The sequence below is a fragment of the Oncorhynchus nerka genome, unplaced genomic scaffold (genome assembly GCF_034236695.1).
Source record: "Oncorhynchus nerka isolate Pitt River unplaced genomic scaffold, Oner_Uvic_2.0 unplaced_scaffold_4826, whole genome shotgun sequence".
Lineage (NCBI taxonomy): Eukaryota > Metazoa > Chordata > Actinopteri > Salmoniformes > Salmonidae > Oncorhynchus > Oncorhynchus nerka.
The window spans coordinates 6,391-14,362 of NW_027036478.1; the positions used below are offsets into that span (position 1 = coordinate 6,391).

A 7,972-nucleotide genomic window follows, 5' to 3' on the forward strand; every position below is an offset into this window, starting at 1 on the left:
CATGTTTTATATCCAGGCCTACAGAATGTTTTATATCCAGGCCTAGAGAATGTTTTCATCCAGGCCTACAGAATGTTTTCATCCAGGCCTACATAATGTTTTCATCCAGGCCTACATAATGTTTTCATCCAAGCCTACATTCATGTTTTCATGTTTTTATCCAGGCCTACAGAATGTTTTCATGTTTTATATCCAGGCCTACAGAATGTTTTATATCCAGGCCTACAGAATGTTTTCATCCAGGCCTACAGAATGTTTTCATGTTTTTATCCAGGCCTACAGAATGTTTTTATCCAGGCCTACAGAATGTTTTCATGTTTTAATCCAGGCCTACATAATGTTTTTATCCAGGCATACATAATGTTTTTATCCAGGCCTACATAATGTTTTTATCCAGGCCTACATGTTTTCATCCAGGCCTACAGAATGTTTTCATGTTTTTATCCAGGCCGACAGAATGTTTTATATCCAGGCCTAGAGAATGTTTTATATCCAGGCCTAGAGAATGTTTTATATCCAGGCCTAGAGAATGTTTTATATCCAGGCCTAGAGAATGTTTTATATCCAGGCCTACAGAATGTTTTATATCCAGGCCTACAGAATGTTTTATATCCAGGCCTACAGAATGTTTTATATCCAGGCCTACAGAATGTTTTCATCCAGGCCTACAGAATGTTTTCATCCAGGCCTACATAATGTTTTCATCCGGGCCTACATAATGTTTTCATCCGGGCCTACATAATGTTTTCATCCGGGCCTACATAATGTTTTCATCCGGGCCTACATAATATTTTCATCCAGGCCTACAGAATGTTTTTATCCAGGCCTACAGAATGTTTTTATCCAGGCCTACAGAATGTTTTCATCCAGGCCTACAGAATGTTTTCATCCAGGCCTACAGAATGTTTTCATCCAGGCCTACAGAATGTTTTCATCCAGGCCTACAGAATGTTTTCATCCAGGCCTACAGACTGTTTTCATGTTTTTATCCAGGCCTACAGAATGTTTTTATCCAGGCCTACAGACTGTTTTCATGTTTTAATCCAGGCCTACAGAATGTTTTCATGTTTTAATCCAGGCCTACAGAATGTTTTCATGTTTTAATCCAGGCCTACAGAATGTTTTCATGTTTTTATCCAGGCCTACAGACTGTTTTCATGTTTTTATCCAGGCCTACAGAATGTTTTCATCCAGGCCGACAGAATGTTTTATATCCAGGCCTAGAGAATGTTTTATATCCAGGCCTAGAGAATGTTTTATATCCAGGCCTAGAGAATGTTTTATATCCAGGCCTAGAGAATGTTTTATATCCAGGCCTACAGAATGTTTTATATCCAGGCCTACAGAATGTTTTATATCCAGGCCTACAGAATGTTTTCATCCAGGCCTACAGAATGTTTTCATCCAGGCCTACATAATGTTTTCATCCAGGCCTACATAATGTTTTCATCCAGGCCTACATAATGTTTTCATCCGGGCCTACATAATGTTTTCATCCGGGCCTACATAATGTTTTCATCCGGGCCTACATAATATTTTCATCCAGGCCTACAGAATGTTTTTATCCAGGCCTACAGAATGTTTTTATCCAGGCCTACAGAATGTTTTCATCCAGGCCTACAGAATGTTTTCATCCAGGCCTACAGAATGTTTTCATCCAGGCCTACAGAATGTTTTCATCCAGGCCTACAGAATGTTTTCATCCAGGCCTACAGACTGTTTTCATGTTTTTATCCAGGCCTACAGAATGTTTTTATCCAGGCCTACAGACTGTTTTCATGTTTTAATCCAGGCCTACAGAATGTTTTCATGTTTTAATCCAGGCCTACAGAATGTTTTCATGTTTTAATCCAGGCCTACAGAATGTTTTCATGTTTTTATCCAGGCCTACAGACTGTTTTCATGTTTTTATCCAGGCCTACAGAATGTTTTCATCCAGGCCGACAGAATGTTTTATATCCAGGCCTAGAGAATGTTTTATATCCAGGCCTAGAGAATGTTTTATATCCAGGCCTAGAGAATGTTTTATATCCAGGCCTAGAGAATGTTTTATATCCAGGCCTACAGAATGTTTTATATCCAGGCCTACAGAATGTTTTATATCCAGGCCTACAGAATGTTTTCATCCAGGCCTACAGAATGTTTTCATCCAGGCCTACATAATGTTTTCATCCAGGCCTACATAATGTTTTCATCCAGGCCTACATAATGTTTTCATCCGGGCCTACATAATGTTTTCATCCGGGCCTACATAATGTTTTCATCCGGGCCTACATAATATTTTCATCCAGGCCTACAGAATGTTTTTATCCAGGCCTACAGAATGTTTTTATCCAGGCCTACAGAATGTTTTTATCCAGGCCTACAGAATGTTTTCATCCAGGCCTACAGAATGTTTTCATCCAGGCCTACAGAATGTTTTCATCCAGGCCTACAGAATGTTTTCATCCAGGCCTACAGAATGTTTTCATCCAGGCCTACAGAATGTTTTCATCCAGGCCTACAGACTGTTTTCATGTTTTTATCCAGGCCTACAGAATGTTTTTATCCAGGCCTACAGACTGTTTTCATGTTTTAATCCAGGCCTACAGAATGTTTTCATGTTTTAATCCAGGCCTACAGAATGTTTTCATGTTTTAATCCAGGCCTACAGAATGTGTTCATGTTTTTATCCAGGCCTACAGACTGTTTTCATGTTTTTATCCAGGCCTACAGAATGTTTTCATCCAGGCCTACAGAATGTTTTTATCCAGGCCTACAGAATGTTTTTATCCAGGCCTACAGAATGTTTTCATGTTTTAATCCAGGCCTACAGAATGTTTTCATGTTTTTATCCAGGCCTACAGAATGTTTTCATGTTTTAATCCAGGCCTACAGAATGTTTTTATCCAGGCCTACAGAATGGAGCGAGGACAGATAACCTTCATGCACTGACAGACAGATGGACAATGAGGAAGAATACACACACCCATGAAAGCACATGCTTGCAAGTGGAAACAGACAGACGACCACATATGTGAACAACAGAAGAAGCACGCCAACTTAGACACACAGGCACACAAAAAGGTATTGGGTAAGGTAGAGGTGTGTGTTGCTCACCCGTGACTCCCCCTCTCCCCTCCACTCCACTCGGTTGGGGAACAGGTAGAAGTATCGGCGCTGCCACTGCGTCAGGAACGGGTTCCCCAGCTTTAACATGTAGCCGTGCATTATACAGTCCTTCCCCAGGGCATAGTCTGAAACACACAATAAACACACATGGAAGGAAAGCCAGCGCCAGCAGGTACAAGGAAAAGCTTACCCACATGATGTGTGTGAGGTAGGGCTGCACAATGATAAAACACTATGTTCCACAGTACCTACTGTCTTACAAGTGTTTTGTTACAACACAAGTCATATCATCAATACAAAAATATTGCAATATAACATTCAGTCCATATCGTGCATCTCTAGTGTGATGTTTGTGGAGACGTGCGTCGTGTGTGTGTGGGTGGAGACGTGCGCCGTGTGTGTGTGTGTGGAGACGTGCGTCGTGTGTGTGTGTGTGTGTGTGGAGACGTGCGTCGTGTGTGTGTGGAGACGTGCGTCGTGTGTGTGGAGACGTGCGTCGTGTGTGTGTGTGTGGAGACGTGCGTCGTGTGTGTGTGTGTGGAGACGTGCGTCGTGTGTGTGTGTGTGTGGAGACGTGCGTCGTGTGTGTGTGTGTGTGTGGAGACGTGCGTCGTGTGTGTGTGTGTGGAGACGTGCGTCGTGTGTGTGTGTGTGGAGACGTGCGTCGTGTGTGTGTGTGTGGAGACGTGTGTGTGTGTGTGTGTGTGGAGACGTGCGTCGTGTGTGTGTGGAGACGTGCGTCGTGTGTGTGTGTGTGTGGAGACGTGCGTCGTGTGTGTGTGGAGACGTGCGTCGTGTGTGTGTGTGTGTGTGGAGACGTGCGTCGTGTGTGTGTGTGTGGAGACGTGCGTCGTGTGTGTGTGTGTGGAGACGTGCGTCGTGTGTGTGGAGATGTGCGTCGTGTGTGTGGAGACGTGCGTCGTGTGTGTGTGTGTGTGGAGACGTGCGTCGTGTGTGTGTGTAGACGTGCGTCGTGTGTGTGTGTAGACGTGCGTCGTGTGTGTGTGTGTGGAGACGTGCGTCGTGTGTGTGTGTGTGTGTGTGTGTGTGGAGACGTGCGTCGTGTGTGTGTGTGTGGAGACGTGCGTCGTGTGTGTGTGTGTATGGAGACGTGCGTCGTGTGTGTGTGTGTGTGGAGACGTGCGTCGTGTGTGTGTGTGTGTGGAGACGTGCGTCGTGTGTGTGTGTGGAGACGTGCGTCGTGTGTGTGTGTGTGTGTGGAGACGTGCGTCGTGTGTGTGTGTGGAGACGTGCGTCGTGTGTGTGTGTGGAGACGTGCGTCGTGTGTGTGTGTGGAGACGTGCGTCGTGTGTGTGTGTGGAGACGTGCGTCGTGTGTGTGGAGACGTGCGTCGTGTGTGTGTGTGGAGACGTGCGTCGTGTGTGTGTGTGTGTGTGGAGACGTGCGTCGTGTGTGTGTGGAGACGTGCGTCGTGTGTGTGTGAAGACGTGCGTCGTGTGTGTGGAGACGTGCGTCGTGTGTGTGGAGACGTGCGTCGTGTGTGTGGAGACGTGCGTCGTGTGTGTGTGTGTGTGGAGACGTGCGTCGTGTGTGTGTGTGTGTGGAGACGTGCGTCGTGTGTGTGTGTGGAGACGTGCGTCGTGTGTGTGTGTGTGTGGAGACGTGCGTCATGTGTGTGTGGAGACGTGCGTCATGTGTGTGTGGAGACGTGCGTCGTGTGTGTGGAGACGTGCGTCGTGTGTGTGTGTGTGTGGAAACGTGCGTCGTGTGTGTGTGTGTGGAGACGTGCGTCGTGTGTGTGTGTGGAGACGTGCGTCATGTGTGTGGAGACGTCGTCGTGTGTGTGTGTGGAGACGTGCGTCGTGTGTGTGTGTGGGACGTGCGTCGTGTGTGTGTGTGTGTGGAAACGTGCGTCGTGTGTGTGTGTGTGTGGAGACGTGCGTCGTGTGTGTGTGTGGAGACGTGCGTCGTGTGTGTGTGTGGAGACGTGCGTCGTGTGTGTGTGTGGAGACGTGCGTCGTGTGTGTGGAGACGTGCGTTGTGTGTGTGTGGAGACGTGCGTCGTGTGTGTGTGTGTGTGGAGACGTGCGTCGTGTCTGTGTGGAGACGTGCGTCGTGTGTGTGTGGAGATGTGCGGAGACGTGCGTCGTGTGTGTCCTCACCCTCCTCGTGGCCCAGCTGTTTGTTCTTGGCCCTCTTGCGGGCCTCGTTCTTGTCCGTGTCGGAGTTGACCGCCTCGTACACCGTCTCAGCCACCTCCTGCTGCCAGCGCTCTGAGATGACCAGCGGGAAGTTCTTATACAACTCCTGGTCACTGTCCAACAACTGGAGAGAGGGAGAGAGGTGAAAGGAGAGAGGAAGAGGAGAGAAAGAGGGGTGAAAGGGGAGAGGAAGAGGAGAGAAAAATGGGTGAAAGGGGAGAGGAAGAGGAGAGAAAGAGGGAGAGGGGTGAAAGGGGAGAGGAAGAGGAGAGAAAGAGGGAGAGGGGTGAAAGGGGAGAGGGGTGAAAGGGGAGAGGAAGAGGGAGAGAAAGAGGGAGAGGGGTGAAAGGGGAGAGGAAGAGGAGGGAAAGAGGGAGAGGGGTGAAAGGGGAGAGGAAGAGGAGAGAAAGAGGGGAGAGGGGTGAAAGGGGAGAGGAAGAGGAAGAGAGAGAGGGGTGAAAGGGGGAGAGGAAGAGGAGAGAAAGAGGGAGAGGGGTGAAAGGGAGAGGGAGAGGAGAGAAAGAGGGGTGAAAGGGGGAGAGGGAGAGGAGAGAAAGAGGGAGAGAGGTGAAAGGGGAGAGGAAGAGGGAGTGGGGTGAAAGGGGAGAGGAAGAGGAGAGAAAGAGGGAGAGAGGTGAAAGGGGAGAAAGAGGGAGAGGGGTGAAAGGGGAGAGAAAGAGGGAGAGGGAGAGGAGAGAAAGAGGGAGAGAGGTGAAAGGGAGAGGGAGAGGAGAGAAAGAGGGAGAGAAGTGAAAGGGGAGAGGGAGAGGAGAGAAAGAGGGAGAGAGGTGAAAGGGGAGAGGAAGAGGGAGAGGGGTGAAAGGGGAGAGTGAGAGGAGAGAAAGAGGGAGAGAGGTGAAAGGGGAGAGGAAGAGGGAGTGGGGTGAAAGGGGAGAGGAAGAGGAGAGAAAGAGGGAGAGAGGTGAAAGGGGAGAAAGAGGGAGAGGGGTGAAAGGGGAGAGAAAGAGGGAGAGGGAGAGGAGAGAAAGAGGGAGAGAGGTGAAAGGGGAGAGGGAGAGGAGAGAAAGAGGAGAGAAGTGAAAGAGGGAGAGGTGAAAGGGGAGAGGAAGAGGGGTGAAAGGGGAGAGTGAGAGGAGAGAAAGAGGGAGAGAAGTGAAAGGGGAGAGGGAGAGGAGAGAAAGAGGGAGAGAGGTGAAAGGGGAGAGGAAGAGGGAGAGGGGTGAAAGGGGAGAGTGAGAGGAGAGAAAGAGGGAGAGAGGTGAAAGGGGAGAGGGAGAGGAGAGAAAGAGGGGTGAAAGGGGAGAGGGAGAGGAGAGAAAGAGGAGAGAAACTGACACAGCTATGAGGTGGAAGGCTAAGTGAAGTAATACCTGAGAACCACGTCACCAGTCCTTGTGAGACCTGCTAAGCTGTGCAGCACCACTGTAATTAAGGCAGCCTGGAACGCTCCCAACGTTCCTAATACTGTTGTGTAATGTTAAACCTCTGTTGGAAGGACTTTCTCTCTGAACACTGATAGAGTCACGTTACACCTCAGCCTCCGTGTGTGTGAGCATGTATGAGCATGTATGAACATGTGTGAGCGTGTGTCTGAGTGCATGTGTGTGCATATGTGTGTGTGCGTTGCAGTATGATGTAGGTGAGTGTGTATATCAGGATCAGCGGTTATATAATGCTGTGGATTTGACTGATGCCCTTGGTGTTTCATGACATAAGGGTTGTGTGTGTTGGAGCTTTACCTTGATGCCCTTGGTGTTTCATGACATAAGGGTTGTGTGTTGACTTTACCTTGATGCCCTTGGTGTTTCATGAGATAAGGGTTGTGTGTTGGAGCTTTACCTGATGCCCTTGGTGTTTCATGAGATAAGGGTTGTGTGTGTTGGAGCTTTACCTTGATGCCCTTGGTGTTTCATGAGATATGGCTGTGTGTTGGAACCTTGATGTCCTTTGGGTGAGATAAGGGTTGTGTGTTGAGCTTTACCTTGATGCCCTTGGTGTTTCATGAGATAAGGGTTGTGTGTGTTGGAGCTTACCTTGATGCCCCTTGGTGTTTCATGAGATAAGGGTTGTGTGTTGGAGTTTACCTGATGCCCTTGGTGTTTCATGACATAAGGGTTGTGTGTGTTGGAGCTTTACCTTGATGCCCATGGTGTTTCATGAGATAAGGGTTGTATTGTGTTGGAGCTTTACCTTGATGCCCTTGGTGTTTCATGAGATAAGGGTTATTGTGTTAGACTTTACCTTGATGCCCTTATTGTTTCATGTGATAAGGGTTGTGTGTTGGAGCTTTGCAGCAGTGCCCTTGGTGTTTCATGAGATAAGGGTTGTGTGTTGGAGCTTTACCTTGATGCCCTTGGTGTTTCATGACATAAGGGTTGTGTGTTGGAGCTTTACCTTGATGCCCTTGGTGTTTCATGAGATAAGGGTTGTGTGTGTTGGAGCTTTACCTTGATGCCCTTGGTGTTTCATGAGATAAGGGTTGTGTGTTGGAGCTTTACCTTGATGCCCTTGGTGTTTCATGAGATAAGGGTTGTGTGTTGGAGCTTTACCTTGATGCCCTTGGTGTTTCATGAGATAAGGGTTGTGTGTTGGAGCTTTACCTTGATGCCCTTGGTGTTTCATGAGATAAGGGTTGTGTGTTGGAGCTTTACCTTGATGCCCTTGGTGTTTCATGAGATAAGGGTTGTGTGTTGGAGCTTTACCTTGATGCCCTTGGTGTTTCATGAGATAAGGGTTGT

At 48.1% G+C, this 7,972-nt stretch overlaps 1 long non-coding RNA gene across 1 annotated transcript; it reads right to left on the reverse strand.

Annotated features, from left to right (window-relative positions):
* Nucleotides 1–3,081: 3,081 nt before the first annotated feature.
* On the reverse strand, nt 3,082–6,997 carry LOC135566461 (uncharacterized). Its single transcript, XR_010462093.1, has 3 exons — nt 6,974–6,997; nt 5,235–5,397; nt 3,082–3,236 (listed from the first exon to the last, which is right to left on the reverse strand). It is a non-coding gene; the product is annotated as an uncharacterized LOC135566461 (long non-coding RNA).
* Nucleotides 6,998–7,972: the final 975 nt, after the last annotated feature.